Below are 20,576 nucleotides of genomic sequence, written 5' to 3' on the forward strand. Positions count from 1 at the left end.
TAATTTATCTGTTCAATATTAACTTCTGTTATTGTCAAGTTCAATTTATGTGGTGAATTCTGTTGTATTGTAGGGTGTAAGCATTTAAGCATGCATATTGGCAATTCTCTGTTCTCTAGTTACTATTTTTGTTAGCTATTCTTGCACTTAATTGGCCTGGGTGGCGCAATCTTATTCTGCTGTGCACTGATTAAGAATTACAACAGACGTAGATATGAGTACCATCTCAACAGGTGGCATCAAAGTGCTCAGGTCTCACAATGGTGGATTCAACGTGGCGTTTGCATGTTTTAGAGGCGCAGGTCTGATGGTTAATTTGATCGCCTGCTTTAAAATGTGCTGAATCCCGGTCACCCAGCGCTGGGTGAATTGAGGTTGCATCCCCACTCCTCCAAGATGGGTGGCACTGTGGTTCCTTTTAGCGAGGAGGCGGGGAGAGAGCAGGGGAAGGCGGGCTTTGGCATTCGTGACGGTGACGTCGTCAATGTGCCAGCTGGACGCGCTCAATCCAGGAAACGGCTGCAAACAAACCAGAGAGTTGGCGACCGCCAAGCAGGTAAAGGGATAGCGGGCTTTGAGACGGTGGCGTACTGAGCCTCGGGACAGCGGCCGGCTTAGTGACCGGTACAGAGTGGAAAGACAGTAGCCAGTAAAGCGTGCCGCGAAGAAACGTTGGTATAACTGAGCAGGTAGAGCGGAGCGGAAAGGTGCGCAAGCATTCAAATGTATACAGTGAAATTTAAAGGAGAAATAAATGAAAGGATATCTAATAGTGGGAAGCCGTGCTGAACTGTTGTGTACAACATCCGTCCCGGAGGCAGCGATCTGGCGCGCGCGCTCTGCTCTCCAGATGTCAAGTGGTGTGTCCTGTGATCGTTTTGCGCCGGTGTGCAAAACATAAAATAAGTGTGTAGTTTGGTGAATCGGCTCTTCGTCGTGTGGGAGGAAGGAGCTCCCGAATGGGTTTATCGTTTTGAAAAATCTATGTAAAACCTTTGAGTAATCGGACGTTATCCAATTTCTGAAATGAGTTGTAGGCTCTTGTTCTGCATGGCGGGCACGCTCTGTTGCTGTCAGTGACTGTCAGCATGGGTGTGATTCTTGATAGACGTCTTGTGCTTCTGAATGTCGGTCGTGCTTGGCAGATGGCGTTTGTGTTTGAACGAGTTAAAAGGCTGGCACGGGATGTCTGCATAGCTGCACGAGCGTTATGATTGGGAACGGGTGTGCAAACCCGGCACTAGCTGTGAAATAGATCCTTGATTGCTGTGTAAAGTTCCTGGTGATGGTATATTCTGTGAATGAAGGTGTAAAATAAATAAATAAAGTCTGATGATCAATCTATTTTTTTGCGTGCTCCTTGTGACTTTGAGTGCGTTTTTCGTGTCTTCTTTTAATTAGTTTAGAATTTGTCTCTGATTTGCGTTTCAGAAGTTATGTGTTTTTCAGGTTAGACAGACCGTGTGTTACAATAAATATTTGTGTGCCTTGTTCTTTATAATTATTGTTGTTCTTGCATATTTGGTTGACACCCTTATCCGAGGTAGCTTATGAGTATTCACAATACAGGTTCACATACTGTAAGCATGCATCTTCTATAGTTTAAGCACAGGTAGGTAAAAACACTTGCTTAGGGTCACACGTTGAGTTGGAGGCTGGGACTGAACCAGAAACCTAATGGTGTTAATGCCCTGCACCTTAGCTACTATATTACACTGCTTTTCTTGTTTCTGATGGTGGATACCCAATGCATTGCATGTGTTACTCTCATGCTTGGTGATAAATGAAGGACTGGCCATTATATTTCATTTGGTTTGTGTTTCTTGACGGTGGGTTTGAATAAGAAACGTTTTTGCGCCTTGTGCTTTCAGTGATATAAGATAAGTGACCAGCATAGTGGCCAAGGCTTTGCACTTTTGAACTTCAGATCCTGAGGTAGTCGGTTCAAATGCCAGTACGGACGCAATGTGGCCATGAGGAGATCACTTCAGCTGCATGTGCTCCAATTGGAAAAACAAAAGAAATGGCAGATGTTGAAAGTCACCTTGGAAGAAGGTGTCAGCCAAATAATAAGTAAGCACAATATTGAAGCTTCTGTTTATAATTATACTTGTGAAACACTTTAGCATGTTTTTAAGTCTCAGTTTTGCATGATAGAATTTTCGCCAAGGGTAAGAGACTGGCAAGATGAACCTTTTTTGTTGATTTCAGTGACAGTGTTTTGTGTTTTAGATGGCATAGAACTTGTAGTCCTGGTGATTCCCATGAAATGCATTGTGTTCTTGTGAAGGTCATTCATGGTAGTATGTTGAGTGTGTGAAGGACTGCCAGATTACATGCAGACTTATCTGTGTGCTTGAGCATAAGAAAAGATTCATATGCCTTGTGTTTTTAGTGACGTACATTTTAGTCTGCCCCTGAAATGTGTTTTCCCAACTAAAATGGATGCTGGGTTTATTTGCATGTGTGAAAGCTTGGCAAGTATTTATTTGTTTGCAATGACTGTACCAGTATTAGGAAAAATGATGTGGCTTGTGTTATAAGTGACCCAGAAATTGTTTTCCTGGTTGTGCAATGTGTTACAAGTTTCTGACTGAGTCTCATTGTAGTCGTTCACTTGGTGGTTGTATGAAGTTCTGTATATTCTCTCTGTGTGTATATGAATGAAAAGATCTGTTTGTCTTTTATTGTAGGTATCATAAAGGGAGTTTCTGTATCTGGTGCAGTTTACTTATGTAAGAACAATTGAAAGACCTACATGTTTCTGGCTGTGTAGGTGTGAAATGTTTTATGTGAGTCTGAACTTATGTTACTGCTGGGTGAATGTATATGGAGCTACTCATCAGGTTGAATGCATTGATTGATTGTATGTCAACTGACAGATTTTGTGAATATGTTGAAGATGCTGTCTGTGTTCCTGTGTGTCACACAAGTTAAATGTACTGTTTGTTTGTTTGTTTCCTGAGTATCCTAGGCAAGCATACTATGCTAAGGTATGTCATCCGTTAATCCTTAGTGACACACTTGTGCTATATGTGTGTATATGTGTATGTATACTATGTATATACTTTGGCATGCAGAAGGTTGGGCATCCTTGCTTAAAATGTCTTGTTACTGAGAATTGTTAAGTGAGCAGAAGATGAACTGATCACCAAAAGGCATAAAGTTTTCAGCATTTTATGCAAGATTAGTGTATTGTTTTTTTTTTTTTGTACAATTGTGAAGTGAAATAACTGCAAAAGTTTGGGCACCCCAAGATATTTGAGGTCTCAGATAACTTTTACCAGGGTCTCAGAGCTTCATTAGCTCCTTAGGACTCTGGCTTGTTCACAGTCATCATTAGGAAACCTCAGGTGATGCAAATTGTAAAAGTGTATAAATTCTCGGACTCTTCAAACCCTGTCCCAACAATCAGCAGCCATGGACTCCTCTGAGCAGCTGTCTAGCACTCTGGGAACAAAAAAGAACTGATTCTCACAAAGCAGGAGAAGGCTACAAGAAGTCAGAAACGGCAGTTAACAGGAACGGTGGAGGTGAAGTTGAGGTCTGGAAGACCAAGAAAGCTTTCTGAAAGAACTACTCATTGGCGTGCTGGAAAGGCAAATAAAAAGTCTGTTTGACTGCAAAAGACATTCTGAAAGATTTATCAGACTCTGGAGTGGTTGTCCACTGTTTTACTGTTCAGTGACACCTGAATAAATATGACCTACATGGTAGAGTCAGCAGAAGTAAAACATTCCTGTGTCCTAGACACAAAATACAGCGTGTGAAGTTTGCAAATGAACGTCTAAACAAGCCTGATACATTCTGAAAACTAGTCCTGTGCACAGATGAAGTCAAAATGGAACTTTTTGCCCACAATTTGCAAAGGTATGTTTGGAGAAAAAAAGGAGGCAGAATTCCAGGAAGAGAACATGTCTCCAAACTATTAAGCATGGGGGTGGATTGATCAGGCTTTGGGCTTGTGTTGCAGCCAGTGGCACCGGGAGCATGTCATTGATAGAGGGAAGAATGGATTCAAATAAATACCAGCAAATTCTGGAAGCAAACATCACACCATCTGGAAAAAAGTTCAAGTTAAAAAGAGGATGGGTCCTACAAGAAGATAATGATCCGAAACACACACCAAAATCCACAACGGAATATCTCAAGAGGCGTAAGCTGGCAGTTTTGCTATGTCCCCCGACCTAAACATCATTGAAAATATGTGGATAGATATCAAAAAGAGCAGTGCATGCAAGACACCCCAAGAATCTTGCAGAATTAGAAGACTTTTGCAAGGACAAATGGGTGAAAATAGCCCAAGTAAGAACTGAAAGGTTCTTTGCTGGCTACAAAAAGCGTTTACAAACTTTGATACGTGCCATAGGGGATTTTACTAAGCACTGACCACACTGGTGCTCAAACTTTTGTTTCAGGTCCTTTTAATTTTTTTTGGCATTTTGTACCTGTGAATCATGGAAATAAAAATGTAAACTTGCTTAAAATATTCAATAAATGTGTCATCTTTCACTTCATCTTCAGCTCACTTAACTATTCACAGTAACAGACATTTTAAGCATGTCACTGTATGAGTGTGCATGTCTCTCTATTATATAAATAAAATCCTTTGACGAGATGAGACTTTTTGGAAGAGAGATTTTTTCAAGTCCTGCTAGACAAGACTTTTGCCTTGAGATTTTTTGAAGTCACGCCCTCCTCTCAAACATTTTCAAACAAGACCACGGTACTCTCACCTCTCATTCGTGTGAATGCATTTGTCAGACACACTTCCTTCGTTCTCAGCTCTTATAAATTTCAACATTTTCCTCACTTGGTAAGTCCTCAATTAAAGAAGACATATTATGTCCAAATCTTATTGAAGAATTTCATCACGAAGGGTTATCAACAGAAAAAATGAGTACACGGGCAATCCTAGCACCAAGGAAGTCAAACAAATTAAAGGCAAAAATGTCGATCGGTTACACCACAAATTGGTTACGTGTCCAAAAATGTCGATGGGTTACACGACATATTGGTTAAATGCGTATCAATAGACTGTGCTGAAACAGTTGGTGGTGATCGTGTGGAAGATGTAAAACAACAACTTATAATATCCCAAAGAATATCTACAACCGTTAACACCGTCCGGTCTTCCACCGGCCGAATTACTGTAGAAAGAAGGACGTATCCAAGAAAGGTAATGTAGTACATCTTCCGCTGACAACAAAGGAGATCTTGATATTCCATTCGTATTAAAACGTTAACGGTTTCCCTTTAGAATAGCTTTTGCAAAGACAATTAACAAATCTCAGAGACAAACATCGAAAAAGTCATTTTATTTAATAGAGAGAAAGAAACAAAATTCAATCACTGGCAGTTGTATGTTGCATTGATGAATATGTAACAATTCCCATGAAAATAAAAATCTGTTTAAATTGTACCCCCGCATCCCCATACACAAGCGGCAGAAGCGAAAGAGGCTAACACGTAGCACAGGCGTGGGGGCTGGCGAGCGAAGGGAGCAAAGCCCCCTAGTTTATATATATGTGTGTGTGTGTATATATATATATATATATATTTTATTTTTTTTTTAGAATATCAGCTGTATGAAGTAGGCTGAAAATTTGAAATGGAATTTTTATTCCCACTTTGTACTTCTCATTCAAATAGAAATCTCAAATTTTCTGCATTTTTTTAATAAGGTTTTTATTTTATGGTAGAATATGCAATTATATTTACCCCTTTTTTTTTTTTTGCACACATAGTGTGCAGGATTGTAGCAAAGTGGAGCCTATCCCAGTGGCAGAAAATTTTAGGCAGGAGCCGAGTCTGGTTTGGATGGCAGTTCGGACTCCCACAGGGCAGTTTAGGAGTGCCCATCACCTCAAAGGCATATCTTTGAAAATGTTGGTGGAAATCCTCACACGCACAGGAATTAAAATGCAGGTGCCATACAGTTGCTAGCAAGGCACCCACTGTGCCATCCTTTAGTTTCATTTTCTTAATGATTCATTGATTTCAGTTTTTCAATTAAATCTCCTGTTTCACATCTACACCTACAATTTAAATTTCTTTGTGCGAAGATAAAGTTTAAATTGTATTAATTTAGTTGATTTTTATACATATTGTTTTAAAATCGCAGTGGTACACGCTTAACAAGTAGTTGTTCTAAAATGACACTTGATTGGGTTGTGTGGTTCCTTGTAGAACAACTGCTTGACAACCATTTAATTCTGGGAAGTGTTCTTAGTGTATGAATTTGGTTCTTTGGGCTTTCCTAATAAAATGACATAACGGAAATCTTTAGTGTATAGTGGGCTAACTAGCAGGATAGAACATACCAAGGACACCTGAACTTAGTCTCTGAGTGATTGTGTATAGTAAGAGTCCTTTTAAAATTTAGAATCCATTGAACTCCTCACAAATCTGTTACCATCTGTTCATAGGTATTTAGGATGTCTGTTATGGATCTAAATAAATAAAGGTTCTTTCTGCAACCTCCATGTGGATGGTTCTTTTGGGAACCAACTATGGTTCCCCTATGGCATTCCTTTAAATAACCACTTTTGCACCTCTATTTCTGAGAGTGTATAGTGGTTTATGTGTGTATGCAGTGTGAGCATTCACAGGTTACATACTGCTGAAGATCACACAATGAGTCAGTGGTGAGGACTTCACTGCTATTTATGTGTTTAACAGCACAACAGCTAAGCCACACTGACAATAAAGACAATTTTAACTTAAACATACTGGTTTAAGCAGGCCTGTGGAGATGTAAAGATGGATATTTTCATTTTTTTTACACTGAAGTAGAACACCGAAACATACTGAAGTTTGCACATTGTTGTCTTTCATGTGTGAATTCTCAGAGTCCTGTGGTTTTCTACCACACCCAAACACGTGCATGTAATTTTGATGGGCAACTCTAAATTGGCCATGTATGAGTGAGAGTAAGTAGATGTGTGTATATGGGTGCCTTGTGATGCTCCAGTGCAATATCTTGGACTTTTTCCTGCCCTGTATGGATGCTGTTTTGATAGGCACAGGCCCCCGTTAAACTTGTACTGGGATAACAATGCTTGGCAAATAAAATGCGAAAACGCTGAGTAATACATTTCCAAATTCTTTAGGTTAACTGTACAATTGCCATTATGTGAGTTACTGAAGTTCAACAGTAAATATATGTTTATTATTTATAAGTTTTCTCTCACAGTCCAAAGACCTGCAGGATAGATAAATATACTATGCTCAATATACAGTATATATATATATGTGTGTGTGTGTGTGTGTGTGTGTGTGTGTGTGTGTGTTGTGGGTATACCCTTCAATGGATTGATGCTCTGTCTAGATATTATTCCTGGTATGCACTTTATGAGTTTTGGAATAGGCAACAGCTGCCCTACGACCCTGCCCCGGACAACCGAGTTAAGAAAATGGATGGATGGATAGATTTTTTTTTAGCAGAAAAGTTGATCTGAAACTACTTTTGAAACTCAAATTCATCGTACAATTAGTTTTGGTATTCATTGTGTATAACCATTGACAGGTCATGTGATTCACCCAAGAAGCTGTGTGGTTTGTAGTCCATTTCCATGGCCAGAGGGTCATGCAGCCTAAACATTATTCAGTTCAGAACACAGTTAGAAAGAGGTATCGTGAACTTGGATGTGAAGTAAGAATCAATGTAGCTTTGTGGATGGGCTTTGATCATTACAAGTTTAAAGGAGCATTTTGAAAAGAAAATCCTTTAAAGCTGTTTAGTATAGTTTAATCTCTAACCGTTTGTTAAAATATTTGAATGCTTAAGTGTATTTCAGATTTAATTTATTTTTCTTGAAGCAATATAGCAGGGGTGGCCAACTCGTCTTGTAGAGCCGTAGTGGCTACAGGTTTTCATTCTAACCATTTCTTAATTAGTAATTAGTTTTTGCTGCTATTTAAGACAGGGGCTGCAGGTGTTCATTCTAACCCTTTTTTTAATGAGTGCCCAATTTGTGCTGTTAATTAACTTATTGTGAATTCATTTTAACTGAATTGCTTTTTTAAGATTTGCTCCCCTGAATTTCTCCATTTCGTTCCTTAAATGGCCCCCAAACAGAAATGGAATGTGAAGTGAGGGTGTCAAACACCAACCAATTTCACTCCAAGCAGCTGCGTAATGAGGTGCCGATTCTTGTCGTTAATTAAACCAATTCTTTAATTTTGTGGCTTGTTGCTGCTCTCGTGGTGCATTAGCAGACATTTCCGAAATTGCTGATTTTCTCTTTTCTAAGAGCTCTGTTAAAATGTTTTGGGGACCTGAGAAGATCAACATTCCTGAGACCTTCACCTTTCTTTATTTTCAGATATTGTATGATGGACATACCATTTGTTTTGGTTCATTTTGTATGTCATTATTGTTTGGCTGCTAATTAAGGAAAAAACAATTAAGGGGTCTGAGTCTTCAAGAGCAATTCAATTAAAATTAGTTCAAAAGAAGTTAATTAGCAGTAAAAACAGGCTACTCATTAAGAAAAGGGTTAGAATGAAAACCTGCAGCCACGGTGGTCCTCCAGGACCAGAGTTGGTGACCCTTGATTTAAGACTCAAACTCTTTAAATCAGGGCTGAGCAATGTCAGTCCTGGAGGGCCTCAGTGGCTACAGGTTTTTGCTTCAACCCAGTTGCTTCATGAGAAATCATTGATCGCTCATGAAACGCTTATTGCCCAAGCACTTGTTGCTCTTTTTCCTGCTTCATTTTAGTTGTCCCGCTTGTTAACATTTTGAACCCTTAATTGCTTATTTTAGTCGTATACAGCTGTATTCAATATTTTGACTGCTCCTTATTAGCAATAAGATGCAAATTACAAAAGAAGCCAGCAGTTCTACATCTAGCTTGCCTCCATTTCCACCTGCGTGTGTTCATCATTCAGTATTTGGTTTAATTAAGTACTCAGATGGAAACAAGAGAAAGTGAAGAACTGAAAATTACTCATCCATTTTAGGCTTCAAATCGCTTGGATAATAAATGTATCATTAGAAAGGAAAAAAAAATCTAGGATTTAAGAATGAACTGACATGGTAGAGTTAAACATCAATAAGCCATGCAATTAAATAAGATCTGTTATTGGTAAGGATTGGCTTCTAATTAAGCAACTGGGTTGGGACGTACTGTAAACTTGCAGTCTCTGCCACTCTCAAGGATCAGAGTTGGCCATCTCTACAGTATACTGTAGTCTTAAAGATTGTTCTGAAAATACAAGCAAGCCAGTTTAATCATGTCAGCCGAAAATTTAAATGATGATGATGGTTTTTAGTACGAGTATGGACCCTGTCAACATTTGTATCTTGTCCTAAATATATTTACTTGACTTTTTTTTTTTTACTTTATTCCCAAATCAGAATCAGATTTATTGGCCAAGTTAGCACGCATGCTAGGAATTTGACTTCGGTTTTGGTGACTACACAATAATAAGTTACATAATCGACATACATACAACAGTTAATCACACACCTCAGATTAAAAAAAAACCATAAGACAGAGAATCTTATATATAAACGTCTACGCGTGGAAGTGTCTGTATCTGTCCGGCCCGGAAGTGAGAGGTGAAGTCCGGGGTAAGGTCTCCTCTTCCAAGGATACGCAAGCGAGGCCAGCACGTCGGCAAAACGAAACATCTGAAAAGACAGTCACTCGCTTATCAGCTATTACAGAAGCCTGGCGAGCACATCAGCAAAATGGTGGCCCTTTTACTTTTCCTCCCACCACTAATACACAAGCGAGGCCAGCACATCGGCAAAACGAAAAATCCGAAGAAACACAGCCGCTTAGCCGCTAATGCACAAATGATGCGTGCACTTCAGCAAAACGAAACCTCCTAGGAGAGCGATGCCCAGAGTAGTTCCTTTCAATTACCTGACATCTCTACATTTCAATTTTTTTTTTCTGACGATTTCAATAGTTTCTAGGACCCTGTGCTTTTTACAGCACGGGTTTACACAACTGGTATAAATATGTAAATATGCATTCAAAGTGCAGAGTGCAACTCAGTGCAACAAATGCTGAAAAAATTGTTGAATGAATTGTCACTCCAGAGCATTTATTTTTGGTGATTGCATGGAATATCAGTAGGTTCATAGTGAAATGGCTTGTAAATCACAAATATTTACTATGTAAATCTGGTGCTGCCATTTTTCTGTTTCCTCTGGAAGAATCTTTCTGTGAGTTTCTGCCTATTCATTTCCTTATGTACATTTAGCTTGTGCTTTTATTCAAATTGACTTTCAAATCACAAATGCATAGCATAGTTTCCTTGTTTCTACCCAGCAGGTACTAAGCAGGTGAATCAGTGGCAACTGACTGGTCTACAGTCTAGAAACTTCGCTACTCATTTATTCAATCACTGATTTGTCGCAGCTCAACCCACCAGTTACAGAATAAGACGGAAGATTGTGTTAACATCATTTCTAGGTAGTTCTCCCTTCCAATATGTTGTGAAGGTAGCTACATAAAAATGAATTGAATTACCCAGCCTGCTCTATAAAGGATTTGTTCAGGCTGATAAATGAGTTGTGTTCATGTTTCATTGCTCATTTAGTTTAAAAAATACTGCAAGGTAATATTGTGATGATTTGATTGGCAAATGTGTGTTGGTTTCTGTAGTATGCCTTCAGTCACACAAAGATCGATAAATGAAATCTGAGATTAGTGCACTCTTTGGGGATGTTTCCCTTCAGTACATCCGTGCAGCATACAGGGGACTTTGATGTATGTCATAAGTGAAATAAGGACAGATGAAATAATATACTCATCTACCATTTAATTTTCCTAGATTGAGGAATGAAAAAGAAAAAATATTACCTGAGCAATCATATAGAGACATATTTTAAAACTGTACAGATTAAAACTGATAGTGCACAGATGTCTACTTGGGATGCGTTTAATTACAAAAACAGTTTATTGTCAAAATTATTAAATTTGGATTATCAAATAAGGTATTATTACCATATTAGGTAGTATTTTATGTCCTATAACAGCCTACTGTTCGTTCTATGTGCAGTTTTTACTTTCTTCAAGAAACTCCATGGCAGGATTCTGGACAATATTATTTGCCAGACACAGACCAGATTTCAAGACCACGAAAAACTGATGTTTGTCACGCTCCTCGACCCCCAGAAGTTTCAAGAATACAAGAAAAATTTCCCGCATGCAGCCTTCTCCAGTTTAACACAGAGCCACGGAGCACTTTTTGATCTGTGTCGGCTAAAAACAAAACAGAACTGACTGTAATGTATACCATGGATGATTTTGCAGGAAAATCTTCCACTGATCTCCTTGACTTCCTTCATCAGAAAAATCTGAATGAGAGCATGGGGCAACTGTACACATTGGTATGTTTGGCGGTGACCATTCCCGTGTCCACTGCTTCTGTCGAGTGGACATTTTCAGCCCTAAAGCGAATTAAAACTTATGCGAGAAATATGACAGGGCAGGTTCGACTTTCAGCATTAGCTTCGATGGTGATAGAAAGGGACATCGTGATGGAACTGAAGCGTATGGATAATCTGTACGACAGAGTAATTAAACTGTTTTTGACGAAAGAGAGGACGATGGATTTTGTTTACAAATAATCCGAATTTTTGGTGAGTAAAATGTTGCGATTTTCCTAAATAATATTGCAAGTTTTTGAGTTATTATTGATGTTTTTTATGTGTGTCGCGGTTGTAGCTGCAGTAGAAAGGAACTTGTTCACCCCTGGTTTGTCTATTCAATAAAGGCATTTATTGTGGCTACAGGAGTTATCTATCTGCGATGCAACGGCTCTTTATACTGTATTTCTGCATACAGTATTAAGATGGTTTTTATAACCATAAATTAGTTTTTGAGGGGCGGGTTGATTCAGACGGAGCACTACTGAAGGCCTAGGTGTGAAATGCATGGTCCGCCACTGCTTTCTTGTATACAATCTATAGGGAAAGTATTGTAATCATCCAAAGATTTGATGTTGAGATTATGATGAATCTCGATATTTTAGGCCTCCCTGAGTCAGAAAATGCAATTTTTGGAATTATGTCTGTGTGAGTGAGTGTGTATGTGTGTGTGTGTATGTAAACACAATAACTTGAGTACGTTTTCACTCAGGTCAACCAAATTTTGCATGCAAGTATAACGTACAAAATGTAGATTTCTATCATCTTTTGGGCTATTTCCGCTAAACGGAAGTGGTACTTCACCTTTTATTCATGCTGCTGCAGAATCCGATTTATTCAACTTCTTATACTTTTATAATAATTATTCAATATATTATTGATTTTTTGTTGATGGTTCTTTAATGTAAATAATATAAAAATATAATGACTGTTTTGTGCTTTACTCCTCAAACATCCATCCCCATATCTGAGAATATGAGAAAGTCGAGGGGAGTCCACTCCCGATTTTTTTTCTTTTTTATATCTTCATTTCACCTTCCTGAAGGTTTTTTCTTGGTGTGTCACTGTTCTTGTCCCCACAGTTAGTAAACAAGCATGCTGGTTGCTATTTGGTTTACCACTTTGTGTATGAGTGTTTGTGTGTGTTGTCTAAATTAGTTCTTCTATTCACGGACGATACATTATATAAATTTAATGAAAATTATACATTTTAAATGCACCTAGCATGTTACTGAGTTTTTCTTTGTGTGGGATAATCTGAAGAACTTGCAATATGAGGAATTGACACTACCAGCAAGCCATAAAAGGCTAGTGGCTAATGCACCAGACTCTATAGCATGCTATAACATGACTGCTAGTTCAGCGTCCATTTTTTCTCCTCTGTAAATCTGAAAATGTTACTTGAACTGCTAATGCTCACAAATCTAAATCACAAGAGCATAGTGCAAGTTATTTTGAGCAGTGAAATGCGGAGCTATGTTATCAGAGCCTCCGAGAACCAGACATTGGGTATTCAAGGAATGAAAATAGATATGATTAGATGATATTGTCATAGTACTGCTGCATTTAAAATCATCTAGGATGGAACCAAAATGAGATGTAGGGTCAGACAGGTGACATGATCCACCTTTTTAGGACTTTCAAGCGCTATATAATATAATATTTGGGTTTAGGAAAGTAGAAATGGTAAAGTGTGGTGTTACTGTTTTAGGCATCAGAGTTCTTGGTGGGACCAGCTGTACAGTCCTTGCCTAGCCCAGCAGTCTAAGAATATGTCAGTGAAAGTAATCTGCAGTTGCTGGCCTGGAAGTTGTCTCATAATGTTAAGGTACTTCGTCTCTGGGAGGTGTCTCCATATCATCCATCTATTCTTGATGTTCTTTCCTTTCATTACCGTCTTATTTTTAGTAGGCTGTGAAAGAGGCTATCCACAGGTTGGAAGCTGTAAGTTTCCGTTGTCTGATCTCCTTCCTGTCACTCAACAGTTGCCTGCATCAGACATTTACAGTCAAGACCAAGGTTACTTTATACTGGCCCTTCGGCTTGGGTGTCAGTGTTAATTTGCTCTCTTGTGTCACTAACAAAAGAACCGCTCTTGAGACTAAGCAGTTATGTTTCACGGTAGTTATCAGTGAATCAGGGTCTCGGCACTGAGCTGATGACAGTTTTATCAGCAGACATTTGCAAGTCTAAGTTTTTTTTTTTCCAAGAACATTGTCATCCGAGTGGCTTGATAACTTTTCACTGCATTGCTGTATCAGGTTTGTGCAGTTGATTGACTTTTTAAGTTTATTTATATTTTTTGTATTGACAAGTTGGATTTTTTTTTCACTATTTTTGCCACTTATATAGCAGTCAAAAATAATTTCTGTTACTTCAAATTTTCCTCGTGTTAGCTGATGAATACTGTTCCAAAAAGTAAACCATATGTGTTGAATGCAAGCTTTTTTCTTAATAGTATTATTTTGATAGTGCTATAGTTATTGCAAAGGCTCTAAATAAACCTGGAATTTCATGACATTCAAGCACATAATAACACACTATGGAGAGAGAATGTGCTCTATTCCATGGTTGGCCGAGAAGTGGAGAGGGAATTGCTAGCATCCCTCAGTACAGCAGCTTGACTTGATTGGGCTTGCCCAGCCTAATGCTGAGCTTCGACCTTCTGAGTTGCAGTGGAAAATGGTTTCTTTCCCCAGGCCGCAGCTAAGTTTTAATTTAACCCTTAGCAGCATTTTGGTGCATTCTTTCAGACCACCTTCTCAGTTCTTGTGTAATCTTAGCTGAGGATCTAGTTCTTTACATCACTAAACGCTTACGTCAGTTCAGTCAAGAAGCAGCTTCTTTTACTACTACTGTATTCACCAGCATGTCTCCTGGGGCCTTTTCTTTCACAACTTCAAGTGTCAGCTTGAGTGACCAGTGGGATTTTTTTTTTCCTTCCAATTTATAGTATTACTTTTTATGCATTGTGATTTACAAAAAGGTCAGTTAACATATAAAATATTTCTGCAATTAAAAACTGAAAATTTATTAAGCAAGAGAAAACAACATTTAAAGTATTATAGTTAACAGGGCTGAATTGGCTGATGAAAATTAGTACTGCATCAAAGGCATAGTTTCTGAAGATTTGATTAAGTCAGTGCAGCTGCAAGATTTTAAAGAAGGGAGCAAAGGTGTAGAAATCAAGATTCTTTATAAAGAGCCGTGCCTTTAAAAAGCACTGAACATCAGCAGAGCAGATAGAAATATGCAATCTAAATGGTCAAGGGAAGCTTGCTGCATAACCTGGGAGTGCTGGCATGCATTGTATTAGCACATCTGTTGAGAGGAGGGACATTTGGTCTTTCTCAACCTCACACACACACACCACTCAGTTAAACAAACTAAAAGTCAACTCATACCATATGAACATAAAAGTCAGTCAGTCAGTCATTTTCCAACCCACTATATCCTAACACAGGGCCACAGGGGTCTGCTGGAGCCAATCCCAGCCAACACAGGGCGCAAGGCAGGAATAAATCCCGGGCAGGGCACCAGCTCACTGCAGGGCACACACGCACACACTAGGGACAATTTAGGATCGCCAATGCACCTAACCTGCAAGTGTTTGGACTGTGGGAGGAAACCGGAGCACCCGGAGGAAACCCACGCAGACCCGGGGAGAACATGCAAACTCCACGCAGGGAGCGAACCCAGGTCTCCTTACTGTGAGGCAGCAGCGCTACCACTGTGCCACTGTGCTGCCCTGAACATAAAAGTGAAAGTTTCAAAAGAAAAATAACTGAAAAGAAAATTGAACAATTCTAGCATACACAATCAGTATTGCTCCATGAAAGAAGAAAAGCACACGAAATAGTTCCCCATCTGCCTGTTAATATTAGTTAAAACACAGTAATTTATTAAAACTGTCTCAATAACTTAAGAACTTTTGTATAATAGGTTTCACCTTTGGTATTCCCATCTTAAAAGATTTAAATTTCAGTCCCTAATTACACAGAAGTAAAATCAGCTCATCAGGCCATCACCCCGACTCTTTTTAAACGTTATACCATTAATGAACTGTTTTAGCAGAACACAAGCTGGAATTCTGCTCCGTCATTGCTATTTGTTGCACTTAGCCCTGTGTGCACCGTAGAAACTGTTAAACGCGGTGCAGTCCATGTTATACACCCCATGGCTCTGATCATCTTCCCATACATAAACTGCAGTTCCCTTTCTAATCCCGTGCTATCTTCTGTTTCACTTAGGGGAGCTGCACCTTTCTCATGTAATTAATTAGTTCAAACATGTTTTAGCTGCAGGTTGATAACATCTGTTCTTTACAATAATAATGCGCGGATAATGCAGAAATGTAAGTACTGTTAGATCAGTCTGTGCTTATTGAGCAGTGCTTACGCAATTTCTTTCCTGTTCCATTCATTTCCAAATAGGTGACTTTTTCATGTGCGTTCTTCTCAAATTGCACAGCTTGAGAGTAGTAGCCTACATTTTGCAGCAAATCTGATGAGAGGAAAGATGTTTGATAGGTAGCTCAAAGTAGAATAGAGTCTTGTATGGTGACACCAGACAGTGGAGTCACTGAGGAATAATGTCATTAAAACAAGTTTGGTCAAAAACTGGAATGTTGATGGATTTGCAAGCCAGTGCATTAAAGTGACAAATATTATTCTGAGACTTCAAAGGTGTCAGTGAGTCATACGTTCAGGCAACTAGATGAAATAAAATTGATTCAGGAGACATGCTTTCTGTGTGTGATCTTAAGGGGCACTTTTTAATTCCAGGTGCTTTTACTCTGTTCACATGCTATAAACTATTTTATTGTGTGCACCTGAATTTCTCATTCTGAAAAAGTGCAAAGTCACTGTTCTTTTTATTAGGTAGATTACAAAGCATAAAAAAACAAACATTTTGCACTTTGTAGTAGCAGTAACAGTAGGTTGATGGATTCAGTATTGTCGCATGACTACTACAGCAAAATTCTTATTTGCACATGCTAATCAAAATGCAGATATACAAAGTACAGTAAAATGTGTCAGGTTAAGATATGAAAGTGGTATAAACAATGTGGGTCTTTAGCCTCGGTTTGAACGTTAGGACCTGAATGATTCATTGGGCAGAATTCAGGAGAGGGAGAATAATAAGAATAGCTAAATGAGAATTTGATAACGAGGGCTTTGGATAAGAAGAATGTTGGCATCAGAGTGGAGTTCTTTTATAACGCAGACTTGAAGAGGCCTTTAAGACGTGTAGAAAGCCAATGAAGTTGTGCCAACTAAAGGATTATGTGCTTGCAGCTTTTATTTGAAATCAAACGTCAAGCAGCAGCATTTTGAACATGCTGTGGACTTTTAGTACTTTGTGAAAAAGTCTATTAAAAAAAAATGAAAGTAGTGAAAGTAAGGGGCAATACATGTGCCTTAAAGTGCTTCTGTCATGGTGCAATATGAAATCTTTCTTGGTTTCTGGACTGTACTACTTGTTGATATCATCTACTTTTTTAAAAATGGAGATAGGTTACCTTATTAGTACTTTGAATTGAAATTTTATTTTTTTGACATTTTCCCCCTTGTGTTCTGCCTCTTTATTTGGACCACGTTTTTTTTTTTTGTTTCTCCGTTGTCTTCTGCTTGGCCAGCTGTTTTGTATTATTTTTTTCACTGCTTTTTCCTTTAACATTCTTTAAATTGATTTTAATCCACAGTACAAGGAAAAAATCACCTTATTCTATTCCGTATTTACAAGTCCAAGAAGCAGTTGTTACACAAATTCAAATAAACTTTAGAAGTATTCTTCATTGGTAAAGATAACAGGTGTACACACAAAAGAATTTTAAACATTTTGCTAACTTCAGCAGCCGAGATAAATAGGTTGGGCTGGTATCTTGGAGCTGAGATTCAAAGCTAAGAGTGCTGACACGCACCTTTCCATGGATATTCAAAAATGGGTTTGGAATTTGCAGGATACAGGAATAGGGTCAACAACTGAAATGTAGTAAAATTGTACCTGGTATCATTTTCAGAACCAAGGACAGGCCACTTCCCCCATTTTGTTGAGGTGTCTGTCAAGTTTTACCACAAATTAATTTGTTCTGGTGACATTGGCTCAGTAACGCACATGCATCACAATTTAAAATATTCTTGACCATCATGAAAGATAATTTGCAAGTATAACTATAAAGTTTAGATGAGAGACATTTATTTAACCCACACCTGTACAATAATTATTATTATTCAATTGTTCTTGACAAGAATTACTTTCTCCCTTCATTCGTCAAATAGATCAGTTCTTGAATTACTAAATTAGTTCTTGAAGATGCATATTTTGAATGCCACAAAGTTACAACATTTAAATGCAGATCAACTTAGCACATGACATTACACCAAAATAGTGAACATATAATCTTAATAAATATGAATTCAGCTTACTTCAAAAATTCAAAGATTTTATCTCCACAACCCAGAACCTGGTTAAGCAGAATGTTTTAAGATTTTGTGACTTAGTCTTTTTTTTTTTTTTTTTACTAAAAAAGAAAGAAACTTGATTCTGGTAACCAGCCATGAATTTTTCAGAAATCTGTGTCTAAAAGTATTCCATACATTTATAAAAAAAATAAAAATGACCACATATAGTACATTCAGAAGTTAATTTTAGGGTAACAGTTTTTAAATACACTTTGGATAAGGCCTTTAAAAGTGTTTCTAAATATAGACGTTAAGTACTATGCACTTAGAGAACTTTGGCACAAGAATTAATTCTGGATAAATAACAATATATTTTTGTGCAAATTCTAAAAGCCACTCTCCTTTCTGCTGAAGATACAGAAATGTTACACCTCAGATACAGCAGTCACAGTTGACCCGTCTTCAAGGGTGTGGCTATCCAAAACCACAGGAGTCCCAGCTGCCATTGAGAGAGAGTTAGAACAGTTGCTAACATTATTAACTGAAAATCTGAATAGGGTACTGCGGTGGGCTTGCGCCCTGCCCGGGGTTTGTTTCCTGCCTTGCACCCTGTGTTGGCTGGGATTGGCTCCAGCAGACCCCCTGACCCTGTAGTTAGGATATAGCAGGTTGGATAATGGATGGATGGATGGATGGATGGATGGATGGATGGATGGATGGATGGATGGATGGATGGATAATGGATGGATAGATGAATAGGGTGTCCTGTGGTGGGTTGGCACCCTGCCCAGGATTGGTTCCTGCCTTGTGCCCTGTGTTGGCTGGGATTGGCTCCAGCAGACCCCCGTGACCCTTTGTTCGGATTCAGCGGGTTGGAAAATGGATGGATGGATAGATGAATAGGGTAAGAGGCAGTTTTAATATGTGTCATTGTTAGTCTTCATGTATTGTATAGTAAATGAATCCTGCTCTGGTTTCTGGACCACACTCCATTTTGATAGCATCTCCTTTTAGAAATGAAGAATGTTACCCCTGTTCGTACTTTGAATTGAACAGGTGAAGGATAAAGAAATCTTGTCAAAAAGACACATTATACATGACCGAATGGGACTTTGAGTTTGTCTAGAGGTTTGTCATGACTGTAAGTACTACATTCAATTGATTGACTTTCTTGTCTCCTAGAATATTTTTTTTAGCATTGCTGCAAACATTCATAAGGTGTTCCACATCAGAATTATCTTGCCTAACATTGGCAGATTGATGGATTGAACTCAGATTTTAGCTGCTGAGCCCATTTAACCAGGCCATGGATTTAATGGTGACAATAGAATGGATCATGCTGCTGTTAAAGTATAATTTGATGTCTGTGTCCAATTAGACTCATCAATTTTTACTGTAGAAGTTGTTTGTATTTGACATGACTTCAGAAGAACAAGCTAGAAATATTCTGTCAGGCTTTTTTGACTTAAAACGCAGTAGGGCGACATCACGTCTAGTCTGCCAGAAGGTGAGTGTGGTGTGTCTAAGTCACACAAGAGGGCCTAAGCTGAAACTAGGTGAAGTTTGATGACCATTTACACAAACAATTTTGCCTTCACAAAATACTGTATTACCCAGGATGACCACTTTCAAAATGCTATCTAACACCAGAAGTGTTAGATGAACCTTGAAGATTTCAACTAAATACTCTTCAGGGAAATGTGAATGAATATATATTTTGGACCTAATGTCTGCCAAAAAGATCTCATTAAGTGTAGTCCTTATTTCATGGATCTGTGTGTTCAAATTAAAGTATTCAGTGTACAGCATATGAAATGTACTATGCTTAACATTTATTTTGGGTCATTTATTTGTTCTTTGAAATCAGTAAACAGCAGTTGGACTTATTTATACCTATTTATTCTGGTATGTGAATTTCCCCTTGGGATTAATAAAGTGAGTGTCTGTCTGTCTGTCTGTCTGTCTGTCTGTCTGTCTGTCTATCTATCTATCTATCTATCTATCTATCTATCTATCTGGTTTGACTGTTAACTCTAACTTAGGAAAATGTGAGCATGCCCAGTGCTGAATATGGCTTTTAAGTAAATTCGATTCATTCCTTCTGCAAATTCAGATTACAAAAATTACGAAAGAAAAATAAATACATGTATGAAGAACCAAAACCAAAACAAATCACTGTCATTTCTGATAGGGCAGCAGGCTTCTAACACTTGACACTTTAAAGATGGCCAGATGCATTTGTCAGTACATTAAACTTCTACTAATTTTGTTTCAGCTTTTTAATCATTGTGTGACTAATGTATTTTATTTAATTAATAGTGTAAATAACTTGCTTATTATTCTGTCGTTTGTAGTTCTGGTGATGGATGGGCACAATTAGTAACTGTCAACATATCTTCAAAACGACACTGTCTAGTACATGAAATATAGAAATAGTTAAACAGGAAAGTTAATTATTCAAGTGGTTTACTTACAAGCATAATTAACCTACTTTATTAAGAGTTCAGTAGCTGTGAACACCTGCAGTCACTGAGGCAGCTTAAGGCAAAACGTTGTCCTTCTTGAGCAATCCACTTCATTGTTAACAACAGGTTCATGGGGAGAGTGCCTTTGTGACATAAGCAGCCATTATTGGGTAGCAAATAAGATGGTTACATAAGGAGCTTAGTAGTAGTATTAGGTGTTTCAGTGGTTGAAAGAGCGACCTTTACTGCAGCCACTGTGTATCCAGTCTCTCATTCAAAGAGCTAAGGCAAGAAAGACTGTGTGTTTCTTTGATT

General features: G+C 38.3%; 1 protein-coding gene across 4 annotated transcripts in view; it reads left to right on the forward strand.

Moving 5' to 3' along the window:
- The first annotated feature begins 206 nt into the window (after window positions 1-206).
- Window positions 207-20,576, forward strand: part of osbpl7 (oxysterol binding protein-like 7) — a 55,640-nt gene continuing 35,270 nt past the window's right edge. For 2 of the 4 annotated variants that reach the window (XM_028819495.2, XM_051918771.1), the window contains exon 1: window positions 207-556. The gene's annotated coding sequence lies outside the window, so the exon portion shown is untranslated. Of the gene's footprint in view, window positions 708-18,916; window positions 18,938-20,576 lie in introns of those variants that run through there. The other 2 variants (XM_028819496.2, XM_028819497.2) reach the window with 2 other exon arrangements.

The sequence above is a fragment of the Erpetoichthys calabaricus genome, chromosome 14 (assembly GCF_900747795.2).
Source record: "Erpetoichthys calabaricus chromosome 14, fErpCal1.3, whole genome shotgun sequence".
Lineage (NCBI taxonomy): Eukaryota > Metazoa > Chordata > Cladistia > Polypteriformes > Polypteridae > Erpetoichthys > Erpetoichthys calabaricus.